Consider the following 18103-nt stretch of genomic DNA (forward strand, 5'->3'; position numbering starts at 1 on the left):
AATCAATCAGTCAAAATCTGGAATCTTTCTTACGGCACAAATTTAGTTATTTCTGCCATTTCCGTGACATTTCATAATTGTTGTTAATATGGTTCACAAGCAAACTAGGAAGTAAACACCAGGATAATAAGCCTGTCTTGTGTAGTTCACCAAATCAGCACAGTAAGCTCATGTTTTAAACAAAAAAGAAGGGGGGGGGGTACAATTGCTGTTAAGCTCTAGCACAATCAATTTTAATTAGCATTGCTCATTGTAAGAAATGATAAGGTATCAGTCATTGTAATTGCCAGTGTTGACAATTAGTTAAAGTCATTAACATCTCAAGACCTAAGATAATACAGACTTACAGAATTTTTAAAGATTTGGAGGAAAGGTAGAATGGAGTTAAGAATTTCCTTCAGTTTTGCACCAGCTCAACAAACATACCTTGTAAATGATTACTTTCCAGTTTTCTTGTGATGCTGGAGAAACCTAAGAACTGCCACTAGCCTGTCCTCCTTCCTTATTATCCACACTGTCACCAGGGAAATTCTTATAAAAATCCAAGTCTCAGTGAGTCACTCACGTGCCTCCAAGTTCCTCAAGTGCCCACAGGAAAGAACTCCATCCTCTTAGCACTGGATTCAAAGCTCTTGGTTTCTAGCTCCATCTCTTACATGCTCCTCCATCTTCTTTGTGTTCCTCACTCACCTATCTACAGGTTACTTCTCTTAAGCACGTTGGCCTTTGGTACCTCTGTGACTTTGCACAGACAGATCCCCTAGTCTTAAATACTTTCCCCTCACCCTTAACCCCACCCCCTTTTTTTTTTTTTTTTTTTTTTTTTGCCTGACAAATGTTTCCTCTTAAGGTGTAATTCAATTGATTTCTGTCTTTAGGAAAAAGAACTTACTCCTTTGTGCTCCCTATGGATGTTTTTTTTTTGGGGGGGGGTCTCCATGTACTACTTACCATGTTATCATTATAATCACTAATTTATTTATGTTTTCAATGAGCTTATGTCTTCTGAGGGTTCTTAATGTTTAGCTCAATGCCTGGTAAATAGCAGACTTGCAACAACTATTTTTTTTAAGTAAGTAAATCAATGGGTAGATGAAGAGATAAGTGACTGAAAAATGAACAAGGTAATGAATGAATGAATAAATGAATGAATGAATGAATGGACATATTCATCAGTACACAGCTCCCTTAGCATAGATGTCCAGGCCATCTGGACATCTTTGGCATGTGGAGCTTCTCTTTCTTCTCCCTAATTTCAGAAGAGACTGTGGTATCTTCAAAATTCTAATTTAATGTCTATATTAGTTTATGATCTAAATTAGATTCACTAAATATGACAATAAACATTGAGATTCATCTAGTGCTTTCCATGTTCTTAGTAGTAAGTTCTTTACTTGTAATAATGCATTAGAATCCTACAACCTCTTGATATGAGGTCTAATATTGAAATAAGGGCTATTGTTATTGTTTCACCTTTACAATTAAGCAACTGAGATCAGAGCTTTAGAACCTTGCCCTAAATCATTCAACTAGAAAATGGCTCTTTCTCCAGGATTACTTTCATAGACCCCAAAAAGAAAAGACTCATCACACTGAGCTGGTGAATACCCATTCTGTGAATAAACTTGATGTCCTCAAACTAGGCTGCCCATACATAATCAAGAAGCCTTAGGGTGGAAGTTGGGATGATGAGGATACATAATACAATGGAGAAATGTTTCATAGAAGTGATGCTAATTTAAAAACAAATTCAAAGAGGAGGACCAATGAGTGGAAGTTATGAAAAAAAAGTCTAATATAAAATTCAAGGTTTTCATTTTAATAGTATTAACCCCTCTCCACTATTTTCCTGCTCTCCTCCCCTTCTGAATTCCTTTTATAACTTGGTGGCAGCGTCACTACTGTAGGGGAGGAAATAATTTTACTCTACAAAGTTCTTATAGCTGAACTAACAATCAGATTGACATGAGACAGATTAACAGGAGTAAATCAAAAAAATTTTTTTTATATGTAGAGAATCTACATAGACATGAAGTCCCAAAGAGAATCAGGCAAAATGATGTATAAATGTCATCGTGAACTAAGGAGAAAGAGGGAAGGGTCTGAGACGTCAAGGGGAAGGGATGGAATTCACAGAAAAATGAAGAAGAGTAAATGTTTAATAAACGATGTTTTCTGGGACGTTCAGAAACAATGAGACATAGAGAGAACTTGGATCCAATAGGTTTTTCTAGGTTGCTTCTTGTCTGATATCTAGTTCATATTCTAATGCAGTTATGTATGGTGATAGCTGTTCCTGGAGCAGGTCCTTTATCTAAATTGTTTTATGTAGTGGAGGGGGTGGGGGGTGAGTTCAAAGCTTCTTTCAGGTCTTTTGTGCCTTGATTCTTTTCTTCTGGGCATAATCTGTATGCCAAGTGGTCCATTTGGGGGCTGCCTGACTTTGGCCTCTATACTAGCCACCTAATTTGATTTCTTCTCCTTGCCTCTTAGGTGCAGTCCTCTTTACTCTGTCCTCACATTCATTACCTCAATTCAGATCTTTCCATTCTCTCAACTGGTTTCATGATTCCAGTTTAATATTCTGAACTTGTGCTCCTAGTTTCCATCATGGTACTTTCTCAAATAAAATGGTACTACTACTACTAACAAAAAATAATAGCCTTGACTACAGTCATTGTATGTTTCCCATTCTACCAGGACAGAGAACAAATTCCTTCCCTTGGAGTATAAATCCATCTCCAAACTAACTACTACCTACTTCACTTTGCTTATCTCTATTTACTCCATCTTTCACTAAACATGCTATGAATAGTTCTATTCCTTTTGCTTATACAGAGGTAAGTATCCTTTTATCTTTTTTTAAATGTTTATTTATTTAGTTTTTAATGTTTTTTTTTATTTATTTCTAGGAGAGAGAGAGAGACAGCATGAGCAGGGGAGGGTCAGAGAGAGAGGGAGTCACAGACTGAAACAGGCTCCAGGCTCTGAGCTGGCAGTCAGCACAGAGCCCGACGCGGGGCTCGAACCCACGAACCGCGAGATCATGACCTAAGCGAAAGTCGGACGCTTAACAGACTAAGCCACCCAGGCGCCCCAAATGTTTATTTATTTTTCAGAGAGAGAGAGAATGACTTTCAAGCAGGTGCTGAGCTGTCAGCACAGAGCCTGACTTGACATGGGGCTCGAACTCATGAACTGTGGGATCATGACCTGAGCTGAAGTCAGATGCTTAACCAGCTGAGTCAGTGAGACACCTTGTTTTATCTTTTAAGGCATAATTAAACAGGTATAGCTCCTCTAGGAAGTCACTTCCTGGGAGAAAGTCTACTCTTTCCCAAACCTGAAAAAGTTATCCAAATTCTATTGTTCTCCTTTAATACTTTACATCTAGCTCTATGTTAGCACTTATTGAATGGCTTTACATTCTTCATTATATTCTTATTAAACAATCTGAGCTCCTTGAGGATATAGACCATGTTTTAGTCATTTCTGTATCATTAGAACTAAGAGCAATGCTTGGCATACAGAAGGCTTTTCATAATATTTTTTAATTTGTTTTAATAAGTCAGATAATTCCTCATAGAATTCTAGCTTCTCCTGGAAAACAGGAAGATCTGTCAGGACTACACCTGAATTCCTAAGCTACAGAAGAGATTCTGTAAGGGCTAAGCACTCTCCAATTTGCTGCAGTCCTCACCACCCCATCTTGTGGAATCCCAGCTAGCTGCACTCATTTAAGTTACCCACCCTGGATCTGAGGGCCTTTTCTATGGTAATACATATAGCAGCATTGGAGACAGGGGTTGAATTAAAGTTTAGCTATGGTATTTTCCAACCTTGAGGTGCTACAACTCTGAGTACTACTTTCAAATAAACAAAAACACTCAGATCAGCAAAGGAAGCTGGACAACTCCAGTTTTGAACTCCTTTTTAAATCAGCAGAATTCAAGACGCTGACCTATTTATTCTTTTGAAAAAGTCAGTTAAAATATGAGTTGATGAGAACTCATTGTGGTGAAAGAGCCAACTCAAGAAAAGTAATGCAGACTCAATTCCTGTGTTGATCAATATGTAATTCGGTATGTATCTAACAAAGAAAGCAGAATTTAAAAAGTAGGACAATTCTAATAGTCTCTAATTGCATTATGCAAATGTTTCCAATAGATCTATTAGTCTATTGAACTTACTATTTACCAGTTGGTGCGACTCTAAAATGCCCTCTTTGGAAAAGTCATTTTCCTTTTATCTTTTCTTGTTTTGTTCCTTCCTCCCTTCCTTTGTTCATTTGTTTGTTCCTTCCTTCATTCCTTCCTTCCTTCCCTCCCTCCCTTTTTCTTTCTCTTCTTTCATCTTTCCTTCCTTCCTTCCTACCTTCCTTCCTCCCTTCCTTCCTTCCTTCCTTTCTCTTTCTAAATATCTAGAATTTCTAGAGTCCAAATTAAGGGTTTGGGAACTAGTCCTGATTTGTTCAAAGCCCTGAATTGAACAATGAGGGCTAGACTTGGTGTCCTGGCTGGCACAGGTAATCTGGCTATCAGATTTGTCTTCCCACTGAGTTCCAGAGGAGAATTGGCTTATGTGATTGGTTAGATCACTTTCTTCCTCCCTTACCACTCCATGTATACACCTTCTGAAGATGTATGTATGCTCAGTAGAAAAGGATGACTTTCCTCTTAATAGCCAAAAATACAGGCAATTGGGAATGGAAAATCTGAATGATTTAGTGAGGTGTTATACAAATAGTACTAAATTATAAGAGGAGAGTGGTCACAAGTAGTGATCTATCATCTTTATATTACTCATAATCCTTTGCATAGTATTTTGTTCACAGTGGTACTAAAAGAATCTATTGCATAAATTCCTGCTCTAAGGCCAAACTACCCTTCCATTCCAAACAGTTAAGTGGTTTGTCTTCTGGTTACACCTCAAATTATTTGATGGTAACAGTGTAAGGATAACTGTTTATGTACTTTAAAATAAAATAAGGCTAGGGAAGCATGTTGTGCTTCCCTAAAATGCATAGAAAAGATATGGTTTCATAGTTGACTTCCAACATCCTCAAAATTGGAGTCTCCTTCCTATGCTATTATAATTTGTGATTTTACCTCTTCCTATAATTTTTCACTGTTTGAATGTCATTGCAGCTATCTGTAAACATATTTGTCTACCCAAATAGGTTATGAATTCCCAGAGAGTAAAGAATATATTTGATTAAGCCCCTTGGCACCATGTCTAACCTAGAGCTTTGCGCATAGTGGGAATCTCAGTGGATATTTGGTGACATTATTTGGATCTATATGCTAGAGAAATAAAGTACAATCACGTGGAGAGAATAACCTTGCATTCATTCCTAAACTAGAATATATAATAACATACTATATATAATATAAATTATGCACATACCCAATAATCTATATTATATAAAGAAGTTTCAGATTGAGTTCTGGGATTATGAAGAGGCAAGCACATAGTAGAGAGATATGTGGGGGGAGAAGAAATGGTCCAAATTGAGGTAAGAGTAAACTGGAGAGCAAACATATCTTTTGCATTCTGTTTCACGGCCACAGTATCCACACTCCTATGAAGGATACTTTTCAGATAGTTCTTTCCCATCTTTCATTAACAGTATGAAACAAATTCAGAATTTGTCATTTTGGAGGATTTCATTTGAATTCACTTCCGCTAATTTTGAACAATCTATTGGATTAAGTTAATTAATGGGGCACTAAAGTTTTTTGTACTGGCATTTTGTCTTACTGAACATGCCAGTCAGGTTGCAGTCAAGGAAACAGATGCCATTCTAGGTATTTTGACGAGGAAATTGTTTACATATGTTATGGAACAGCTGAGATGCCAAATGAAGAACAGTGAAACAAACTAGAGATCAGCAAAAGCAGGAAGCCACATAGACAACTATTTCTGAAGGAACAAGGAGAGGTGGCAGTGCATCAGAGCCCAGAGGGAAGGCCATCTAACAGGAACTTGAACTGCAACAGGGAATCCCAGTGGGAAGGGTAGTCTGGCTGGAGCTTTAGCCAAGGACGAGATACCATGCTAGAGTCTTGTGGAGATATACTGGTATTTATTCCATCTCCCTCCCCCTCTTCTTTATGTTGGTGCTTCCCTGGAAGCTAATCGGCAATAAAGCTTGAATATATGGTTCCCTACAAAACAGAGAAAGTGGATAGAAAGCAGTGCAAGAAAGGGGCAGGGAATGAATCTGAAAATAAATAGGTGAATGACCAGCAAATTAATTGTTTTATCAATTAATGAGAGGCATATGAGAATCTCTCTGCCACAAATCTGGATTTGTTGTTTCTTCTATTCGATGATAATGACGTATAAATAACACTATCTGACAGTTTTACTATACATATATAAATGTATATTTTCTTATAATATTCCTTTGAGGTTGATATTACTACTGTTATTCTACATTACAGATGGGAAAAGGATGGGAAAAAAGAAGTTACGTAAGTCACACACCTAGTAAGTAATTGGGATTTCAGCTCCAGGCAGTTTGTTTCCAGAGTATGTGTGTTTAATGACTACACCATATTGTCAATTGTCACCGGATTGTTTTAAGCATACATTATTAAGTGCATGTAAGTTTATAACTGTTATAGCTACTTGGTCAATTGTTGCTTAGGCTATTATGTAGTCACCATCTTATGTTTTAGTTTTTTTCAGTAAAAAACATATGTATTGTCTGATATCAGTTACTACTGATAACTTAATGCTTTGTTACAACAGTTTCCTATTTACTCTGCATTAAAGGATATTTCCATTTCCTTTCTGTTTTCTATTGGATTACATTTTACTATCTTTCTCTCTCTACCAGCTTAGAAGATATTCATGCATTTTAAGTCTTTTAGTAGGGATATTTTACTTCAAATATAGTCTTAACAACAACAAAAGAAAGTTCTCTATACTCCAAGATAGACAAACAAAAAGGATTTAGATCCATTTTAATTCTGATCACCTTTCTTTATGTCTTACCTTTCACTTTTTGACTTGATTGTAGGTATATCTTCTATTTAAATCCAGAAACTTGTGATTGTTTATCATTTCTCTCTCCTATCAGAAATATAACACTGCTGCATACCCTCTTACAATAGTGCTTACCATATAGTACTTAATACATAGTTAGGGATTGACTGAATGAGTGAGGCTTACCCACAGGTTTATCAATACCTTTTTCCCTCATTTCTTCTTAAATTTTCTTTCATGGTTTATATTTTTTCAAAAGTGCATCTTAAAGTATATAGCCTAAATTTGTTAGTAAACATTCTTAGCTTATTGTCTACAAATGTCTTTGTTTTAGCCATACTTTGAATGATAATGCAGTTAGGTATAGAATTCTAAATCATTTCTTCTCAGAACCCTAATGATTATTATATTGCCTTCTGATTTCTGTCATTACTTTTTTTTTTAAGTTTTATTTATTTATTTTGAGAGAGAGAATTAGAGAATCCCAAGCAGGCTCTGTACTGTTAGCACAGAGCCTGATGTGGGGCTCAAACCCATGATATGAAATCATAACCTGAGCCAAAATCGAGAGTCAGACACAAACAACTGAGCCACCCATGAGCCCCTGTCACTACTTTTGATAAGTTTGCTGTTAGTCTAATCATCATTTCTTCACAGATAATTGGTCTTTTATCTTGGGTCCCTTTTGACTTACTTATTTTTAAAATTTTTTTAAATGTTTTATTTATTTTTGAGAGAGAGAGAGAGTATGAGCAGGGGAGGGGCAGAGAGAAAGGGAGACACAGAATCCACGAAGCAGGCTCCAGGCTCTGAGCTATCAGCACAGAGCCTGACGTGGGGCCTGAACCCATGAACCATGAGATCATGACCTGAGCTGAAGCCAGACGCCCAAATGACTGAGCCACCCAGGTGCCGCTTCCATCACTGTTTAGATCTTTCCATGGTCTGCAGTGTTCCCTGCTCCCCCCACCTATAAGTTTTTATTTTGATATAGTTGGAGATTCACAAAAAAGCTTCAAAATAGTATAAAGGGGTCTCATACACCCTTTACGCAGCTTCCCATAATAGTCACATCTTAGTAATTACAGATACAAACATATATAGTAAGAATACATATATAGCAACAATACAAAACCAAAGAATTGACATTGATACAATGATGCATGCATAGTTCTATGGCACTTTATCACATGTATGGATTAACATAATAACCACTCCAGCCAAGATATAGCACTATTCTGTCACCCCAAAGATCTCCCTCATGCCTCCCCCACTACTGCCTACTCCTGTACTACATTCTTTAATCCCTGGCAATGATTAATCTGTTCTCATCTCTTTGGTCATTTTGAGAATTTTATATAAATAAAGTCCTACATTATGTGACCTTCTGAAATTGGATTTCTTTCATTCAGCATAATGCTCTTGAGATCCAAATTATTATATCAGTATAGTTCATACCTTTTTAATTGCTGTGCAGCAGTCCATGTTATGGTTGTGCCACAGTTTAATTATTCAACTAGTAAAGAACACTTTGGTTGTTTCCAGTTTTTGTCTATTAAAATAAAGCTGTTATGAATATTCACATGTAGGTTTTTATGTGGCTGAGTTTTCATTTCTCTGGGGATGAATGCCCAGGAGTGTGTCTTATGAGTTGCATGGTAAACATATATTTAATCTTATAAGAAACTGCCCAACTATTTTCCAAAATTGCTGTATCATTTTACAAGCACATGACCATGTATCTAAGTATAGATTTGTATGTTTTATATAGGTATATGCGTTCCGATTCTGAGGATTCATGTAGTTCCATCAATTCAAAAAACTTTTGAGCCATTAACTCTTGAAATATTTTTAATTCCTCATTTTTTCAATTTTGTCCTCCTAGAAACCCCACTACATTTTAAGTTGGAATTTTTGTCCTGTTCTCCATATCTATTTTTTACTCTTTATTTTTTTTTTATAGCTTTCTCTTTTATATTGTAGGTATTGTGTACTCCAGTTAATCTGTTATATTTTCAGCTCTGTCTATCCTACTGGATAACCCATTTATTGACTTTAATTTAGTGACCATGCCTTTCATTTTTTAAATGAATTTTCTTCTTTTAAAATAATCTCTACTAGAATGGAAGGCAGGGAATCTTGATTCCAAGGTCAGGAGTAGGACGCGCTACCGATTGAGCCAGCCAGGAACCCCGTCATTGGTACAAGTTCAAATTTCAGAGATTTTCTTTCTTTTTTCATGTTTCCTTGTTAGTTTCTTAATAATTTGAACTCTCTTATGTGATTTTATTAATTTAAATATCCCTCTTTAATTATCTCTATTCAACTTTTATATCACCTGGAGTTCTTGGGTGTTTCATGTTCCTGTGTGGTGGCTGCCGACATTCACTCACGGAACTATGTTTCCTTGTATCATTTTGCAATGCTGGGTTTCAATGTCTTCATCATATTTTGCTATGAGAATCTTGCAACCCTTGAATAAAAGGTTTATTCCTCAGAGGTTTTCTGTTTGCATTGGCTAGGTATCACATCTTTTGTTTTTGTTTTAGAGTTTCATATACTTAAGTCTCTGATTCCATAATCCTTAATCCATTTTTTTTTTGGTTAATGATTATTTTGTCTGATTTTGAGAGAGAGAGAGAGAGGAAGAGTAAGATTCCCAACAGGTCCTGCGCTGTCAGCATAGAGCCCAACATGGGGCTTGATCTCACAAACCATGAGCTCGTGACCTGAACCAAAATCAAGAGTTGGACCCTTAATTGACTGGAACTCCCAGGTGTCCCTCATGATCTTTAATTCTTAAAGGAAATTTTTTTTCACCATTTATAATCCAAAACAAGATGCACAATTTTCACTACTGTCTTTCTATGCAGATAGGTAGATTTTACTTAATCTACTCTTTTATGTAAAGTTATGGTTCATGAGGATTTTGTCAGTTTACACATGAGAGAACCTAAGGGCTAGTCTCTTTTCCCAATTAGACTTAAAGTTATGTTATTGTCACTTTTTCTCTCCACTCCGCAGCTTTACTGTTACCATCCCAACCTGCTGGTTGATAGTTTTGGTTCATCCTTTGTTTTAGAATTGGTATAGTGCCCCTTCGTTTCTTGTAAGGTCAGTGTTACATTTAAAGTTTACTTTATCCTGGTATTTAACCTTATACAGCTCTTCAGATTATCTTGACCACCATATTGTTGGATATGAGAAATTGTACAGGTCATTTTTATACTCAAATCTTCTATTAAACATTTTGCTCCTTTGGCAACTTTTATCTTAATCCCTTTCCCTATTACTCCAATTTTTAATAGCCACCATACTACAAACTTTTCTCCCCCCCTGCAGATAAATATTCCACCATGAGACTTTCCAAGATACAACTCGCAGCTATTTTAGTCAAGTAGTATATATTTTCAGTTCTTAAAAAAGATTCCATCTTACTTTCAAGTGAGGATGTTATTACCTCATTTTAGAAACAGAGCTCTGCTTAACATATCAACATAAGAATCGAAAGTTACTCTTGCGACAAGCAATGCTCCAAAGGGAAATGAGAATGCTTACCAAAGAGGCCTACCTACAAAAATGTATTTCTTGTTTTTTGTTTTTCTTAAATCGCAAATAGCAAATAGTTAAAGACTCAAAGCCTTGGACCTTTCTCCACTGGCACCTTGATTAACTCACAGAGAGGTAGAACGATGGGCCGCCTGGGTGGCTCAGTTGCTTAAGCGTCCACTTCGGCTCGGGTCATGATCTCGCGGTTCATGGGTTCGAGCCCCGCGTCAGGCTCTGTGCTGAAAGCCACCTCAGAGCCTGGAGCCTGTTTCAGATTCTGTATCTCCCTCTCTCTCTGACCCTCCCCTGCTCAAGCTGTCTCTCTCGCGCTCTCTCTTATAAATAAAACATTAAAAAAACATTAAAAAAATAAAACACACAAAAAAGAGATATAGAATGATAACATCACAAAAGACTGCTAAAATTGTATTTTATGACATACCTTTTGGGAATCATGTGGCAAATTACCTTTTAAAATTTAATGATGTATCCAACCTTCCAAATTATTTGATTTTTAATTTTAAAAATAAATTAGATAGTCAAGGAAATCTGTTTTTTTTTTTTTTTCCCTAGGAGAGAGAGAGGGAGACAGCATGAGCAGGGGAGGGTCAGAGAGAGAGGGAGACACAGACTCTGAAACAGGCTCCAGGCTCTGAGCTGGCAGTCAGCACAGAGCCCGACGCGGGGCTCGAACCCACGAACCGCGAGATCATGACCTAAGCGAAAGTGGAACGCTTAACCGACTAAGCCACCCAGGCGCCCCAGTCAAGATTATCTTAAAATGCTAATCTCACTCATGTGCTTTCTCATATGCTTACCTGAGCAGGTAGAAAGGGGAGTTATAACCAATACATGGCTAATTGTGCACGACCCTGGTGGTGTACAAATATCATTTGCAGTTGTTTTATGAAGGATAAAACAAACTAGTGAATGCCATTAGTGTAGCCCAGCACATTCATCTTACAGATGTATAAACTAAGGGCCTGTGGGACTTCACAGCCTAAATTAGTGATGGAGATGAGATTTGAATTCAGGTCCTCTAAGTTATAGTTCAGTATTGCTTTCTACTGTATCACAACGAAAAGTGAGTATTTTAATAGCTTCTAAGTGGAAAACAGAGTGCCACTTGGTTATTTTAGGAGTTCACATTTTTCTCACTGCATGGAAGCATGCTCTCTTTCGATCAGATTAAAGTGACAGAGATGAAACAGTTTTGGGCAGATATCCTTGGGTTGGCTCCAGGGCCTCTGATCTGCATTTCATCATGATACAAGCACATGTTTCCATCATTGGTACACCCGTCTGCATCAGCCGCGATGTTAATCACATGCTAACCCAATTTCCTCTATGAATGTATTACTTACTCTTCATTTAAGTTCCTGAACACTAACAGAGCCCCCACATAAGCCTGACAACCTTAACAAGAAGATCTTGGCTCAAGGACCTTGCCTGCTAAGGAATATAACCCAAAAATGAAACCTTGGGAGCAGTGCAGAGGAAAAAAATCAGTCTTGCAACAGCATCTTGGGACTTGCTACAAAGGATGATTATAATGAAAATTTTGTTATTTTACATGGTAGAAGTTGAAATATCTGAGCAAGTCATGATTTGGCAATAAATGACAATTGTTGTTTTGACTTGGTGTAGTTCAGTTGTACCAAATTGATCCACGATTTCCAAAATTAGAGGTGTGGCCTTTAGAACAGAGTGGAAGATGTTGGAGTGCGTGGAGGGCGAATGGAAGCTATATTGGGAAGGCATTTTGGAAGCAGAGTCTAAATGCAAATTGGTTGTTAGAGAAACTATTCAGTTCCATCTGGTGGCTGCATATGATGAATACTAGAAATCCCTTCAATGGATATTCATTTTGGCAATGGCAAAGGGAAGTAAAATAGAACAAGGCAGGACACCAGAGTGTGGATGTTGGACTCAAACCCTCTTGCAAATGTGCAGCAAACATTCATCCCATGTTTTAGCTAGTTATCATGAAAGGAGAAGAGTTTTTTTAGTTAAAAAAAAAAAACAAGAAGTGTCAGGGACATCATAACTACATTATATAACTGAGGGGGGGGGTGTTTTTGCTTGCTGAACTTCCAGATTGTCTGTCTACATTGATTTATTCATTCATTCCACCTACATCTGTTCCTGAGCACCTGTTATATGCCAGGCACAGTACCAGGCAGTCAAGATATAAAAATGAGATAGTTCCATTCCAGCCCTCAAGGAACTCTCAGTCTAGCGGGGGCAGTAAACTTTAAACAAGTCCGATAAAATGATATAGATAAAAACCAAGCTATACCAATCATTAGTGATATACGTACAACCTGCCAGCTACTGTTTTAATTACTTTACATTTACTGTCTCAGTTAATTCTCACAAGTACCTTATCCAATAAATATAATTATTTCTCCCATTTTACAACTGGCAAATCAAGCACAGAGAGCTAGTAAATGTCAGCTTGGATGTGAACCCCAGAAACCTGGCTCTAGAACCCAAGTTCTCAACTATTATGATATATCCCATTTTGATCTTAAACGATGGATGTGAAACATCAGAAGGGAAAGCCACTCTATCTATAGTATGGGTGGAAGGGTGTGAGGATAACAATGGTCCTGGTGATAAAAACAGGGGAAGGCTTGCTGGGGAGAAGCTCCTCAAGGTGTGTCTTGTATTTAGTCTGGCTAAGTAGAGCATGGGACAACTGGGCAGAAGAGGTAGCTTGAATAAAGTCACTGAAACTTGAAACTGAATCACATATTTATTCTTAGAACTCCAGGAAGTCCAATATGGCTGCAACATAGACTTTATGAGGTTAGTAACTGGGGATGACACTGGAAAAGGAGCTAGGAAAAAGGGGGACCAGGTCACACATGAAAGTCTTCGTGTGTGCATCTCCAGAATGCCTTAGGACAAGGGAGAACCACTGAATGGTGCTAAGCAAGGTAGTCTAATTAAGTGTACTTTTACATAGAATACTCAACCAGAAGGGTAGACCTATGACTGAGGATGTGGAGGGAGCAAGAAAACAGTTAAAGGACTTTAAGAATTAGTCTAGGATGGTGTTGCAGGGGGGAGATAAAGATGGATGATGTAATGCTAACTAGGAAGGAATACCGAAGGAAGAAGATTAATTTTGGGATAACTGTCAAGCTTCCATTCCACTTTGCTTTGAATTTTTAAACTGTTGGATTCCAAGAAAAAAAAAAGTTGTAGACCAGAAGATAAAACAATTTTGAAGAAACTGACAAAATTTCATGAGACTTATTCCTTCTCTACAGGCCATCTAGAATGGAATGTTATCATTTGCGTTTGGCTTGATTACCTTGTACCTAAAAGATGCTTTGTAATCAACAGTTAGAATAAACAGTATCCAGGCTTAAAATGCAGTTGGGTCACTTAAAGTCATGGCTATTTCTTAGCAAAACAAATAAACAAAAAACTAACCAAACAAACAAACAAACAACCCCCCCCCAAAAAAAAACCGCCTTCAAAATGTTATTGACATACCCAGCTACAGTTCTATGCAGTCGAGTAGGAATGACTCAAATCTTCCAAGCTTTTTTGATTGAAATATTCAATGAGATAACACCAGGGTAAAAATAATGAAGCCTTGAGATGATGTGTTTCATCAAGTAGAAAATAATGTTAAAGGCATTCTTAAGGATGCAAAAATGACTGTGAAAAAATACTGACTTCCTGCCAAAGAAGGGATTATTCCAGCTCACCAGAAAGAGAAGAAGAAGAAGAAAATAAAATAAAAACAAAAAAACCCGACACCTGTTGGCAGTTTAATGCTAATATGAATTCTGTTTTCAGGCTGGAAATTATGCATCAACAAAAATATAAATATAATTTTTTTCACAGCTGTGTAAGTGAAAAAAACATATGTTGAGAAATTAGAGATGACTATTATCCATTATTCAAAATTTCCACGGCCACTGAGTGAATCCAGTGTTGGAATTAAAATGTACAATGCTTTTTAATTAATTTAATTTACACTGTTGGCTGATGAAATGCCACATATAACCACAACATTGCAAACTCTTCCCTGTTCTCCATCAATACTGCTCTGCTGTTCAAAGGGGCCAATATGGCTGCTAATTTCTTGCCTTCCCCTGGAGAAAATGGAAGAAGCGTTTGTGGGGTTGGAAGAGAAGCCATAAGCCAGAGGCAGGTGGGCCACAACCACCACAAACATTCCCTACTGAGACCACCACCAGCTCATGAGTGGAAAATACCATACAAATATGCTGAGGTTAAACCAGAATTATTTTAATAATTTTTTTAAAAAAAAACATGTTTTTTTTTTTTAAGTTTACCTATTTATTTTGAGAAAGAGAGAGAGAGCATGAACTTAAATGGGGGAGGGGCAGAGAGGAGAAGAGACAGAATCCCAAGCACGCTCTGCACTGTCAGCACAAAGCTGTGAGATCATGACCTGAGCCAAACTCAAGAGTCAGACGCTCAACCAACTAAGCCACCCAGGCACTCTTTAATAATCCTTTCTTAAAGACTTTTCTATATGCCTAGAAGCATGATGGGTGTTATATTACAGGTGTTACTTATCATTCTATCTGACCTTGGACAAACCACTCCTTTTTTTGAGATTAGTTTTTCCCATATGAGAGGTTCTCTCAGGCTCTAAACCTTGAGCATCCTCTAATTTTGGCTCACAGTCCTCAAGGAGCCCAGACGTATACAACTTGATAAGTCTGGCCCACCTAAAGCTGATGAATCAAATCAATAATAAAAATAACAAATCTGAAAATACCGAGGGGAAGTATATTCTGTTTACTGCGCACATATGATGTACCACTGCACACTGTTCTCTGTCACTTTATTATCTCCCACTCTATCCATTGTTTTAGTTAACATCCAAAGCAATCTGGTTCCATCCCACAACTGGAGAAATCAGTGCTCAGAGAACCTGGGACAGGTGGAAAGCTGAAGGGGTAAGCCAAAGGGTGGAACTGAATTTAGACCTTTCTGGGTCTGGCACCCAACTTTTAATCACTACCCCATTCTGCCAATAATAACAATAGGAAAAGGTCCCTGAGGGTTGCTATTATTATAATTAATTCTGTGAAGGCAGTGCAGTGCGACAGGAGATCACAAGGCATGGAATCAGATGCACCTGGGTATTTATCTTAACCTTGACACGTGACCGGTGTGACGGTGGGATCTATAGGCCTATTTCCTCATCTGTAAAATGGGGATATCAATATTTATCTAATGGGGTTGCGTTGAAGCACAAATAAGCTAGTATCAAATGCTTGGCAGAATGCCTGACACACAGTACATACATATGAGCTATTTTCCTTTCTCTTCCCCTCCCTCCTTTCCTGTGTTCTCATATTTTTTCAAGCTCTGACCAATTTCTTTTCAGCTGTCTGCTTGTTCTATTAGTGTGCATGGTTTGCCTACAGAGATTTCAAACATTTAAAGGTCATCATTTGTTCAAAGTAGGGAGGTCAGCCTCCCATCCTCAAAGCCCTTCCTCGGGTACAATGCTGGCACTGATCCTGGGCCAGGCTTAGATGATCCTGATTAGCATATGCCAGCTCCCTCGAAGGGAGGGAAAGTGCGAGATAGGCATCTGCAAATTGCATTCCTTCATTAGCCTGTCTGCTAATATTGATGTTACAATTTTCTAGTCAACTCCTTGCCCCCAGCCTCCCCTCAGCTCTTCACTCCTGGCCTGCAGCCGCCCTCTGTTGCTACTCAGCATCTTCGAGGAAGTCTTCCTTGTCAGGAGCGTCCTGTGTTGCTGAAAGCAATGGTTGAGCGGTGAACCCAAATCCTGCTAGTTGGAGACCACTTCCTATAATCGATGCATTGCCTGGAGTCGAAATATCCAACATCTTTGGGTATATACATTTTTTCAAAACCCAGTAGCAAATTATAAAAACCCTTCTACTTGCATTCAGAAGGAAAGATAGACCTAATATCTCAGAATACACTATGGGCAAGATGCTTAATTTTCCTTTAAAAAAAACTTAATAATTAGCGCTTAGTATGCACCGAATACTATTCCAGTGCTTTAAAAATACTGACTCATACAATCCTCTTAATAGCCCATATGAGATAGTTATGATTAACTTTTTGATTTTACAGATGAGGAAACTGAGCACAGAGAGGGTAAGTAATCTGCTTGAGGCCATCTAGTAAGTGACACAGCAGGATTTGAACCCAGGTTCTGAATCTGGGTTCTAGATCCAGGCTCTTTGCCGTGAGACCATGTTGCTTCTGGGCACAGGAGCACAAGGAACCTCTTAGGATATGTGATTACGACTAGTAGCTGGTCACTTGCAACACAAGTAGGCATACAATAGAATGGCTCCTACTCGTGAGCATTTGGCATGCAAGGGGCATCCATCAGCACAGCTGAAAGAAGGAAAAGGGAGTGCTGATTAATCTCACCAGCCAGTTAAGGGAGTAGACTGTTAAGATATGTTCTTCTCATCTTCTTACATCATCATAGTTATTATTCTAAAATACATAGAAGAATAAACCAAACACAGAGTGGATATATAATTTGTCCAAGGAGAGATTTTAAGGTAGCCTAAATAATCCCTTAGCTCACCCTCTTCTGAAGGTTCTCAGTGGCGTAAAGTCTCCTAACACCAGCTCCCTCTTTATATGCAGAATTTCTAGAGGCAACTTTGTCTTACTAAGCTATGAGGACTGTCACCATTTCTCATCAGTATTGTCTCAAAAGAATAGGCATAACATCCAGAAACAATGAGTACTTTGCACCTTACACAAAGACTATGTAACCTTAACCAAAGAGTCTGCCATACATCGAACAGGTACCCCAGGTATGTATGTTGAGCTCTGGGAAACTGAGTCAGTTGTACACCCAAGCTCCACATACAGCCTGAAAAGCTGCAGCCTTAGGAATGGAAGAGAACTCCAAGGAAGCTAATTCCAATAGCTTAATAGTGGCAAATTACTTGGCGTATGTGCTATCAATTCTCTTCCATGTACCCTTAGAAGGCTTGCCTAACCAACAAAACAGTGTCAGCACGACTTGAGCATACTGCCCTCCCAAACTTCTTAATGTGGTATTCCCAGCAGCAACTACCCACTGGTTACACCAGGCATATGGGAGTGAAGGCTACCTTCCATCCCTGAATAACCTGAGAAGTGGACCCAGAAACTTCATAGCATCTCATAACCAATGTGATACAATCAATAATATCTTGCACTCTTCTGCACTGCCATTTCATATGTGCCTTTCCAACTGCAGCAGCTTAGGGGCTCATGTGTGATTCACGAGTAAGAAAGAATCTTCTAGAAGGTGAAAGGGCAGAGCAACAGTCCTGAGAGCCACCCATCATACCTGACCTTGATATATGGAAACAAAATGATGGATTGGAAGCCGCTTTGAGTAGGAGTAGCCTTAGGCCTGTGAGACTCTGCTCACCCAAGTTATCCTTCCCAACCCACCAATCTCTCCACCTGAGAGGAGCACTGGTAGCCCCTCCCATTCCAAAGCATCGAAGGCAACCTCATCACAGGGATCATTTTAACGCACTCCTGTGACTATGTCACTCCCATC

The sequence above is a fragment of the Crocuta crocuta genome, unplaced genomic scaffold, assembly GCF_008692635.1.
Source record: "Crocuta crocuta isolate KB4526 unplaced genomic scaffold, BGI_CrCroc_1.0 scaffold85, whole genome shotgun sequence".
NCBI lineage: Eukaryota > Metazoa > Chordata > Mammalia > Carnivora > Hyaenidae > Crocuta > Crocuta crocuta.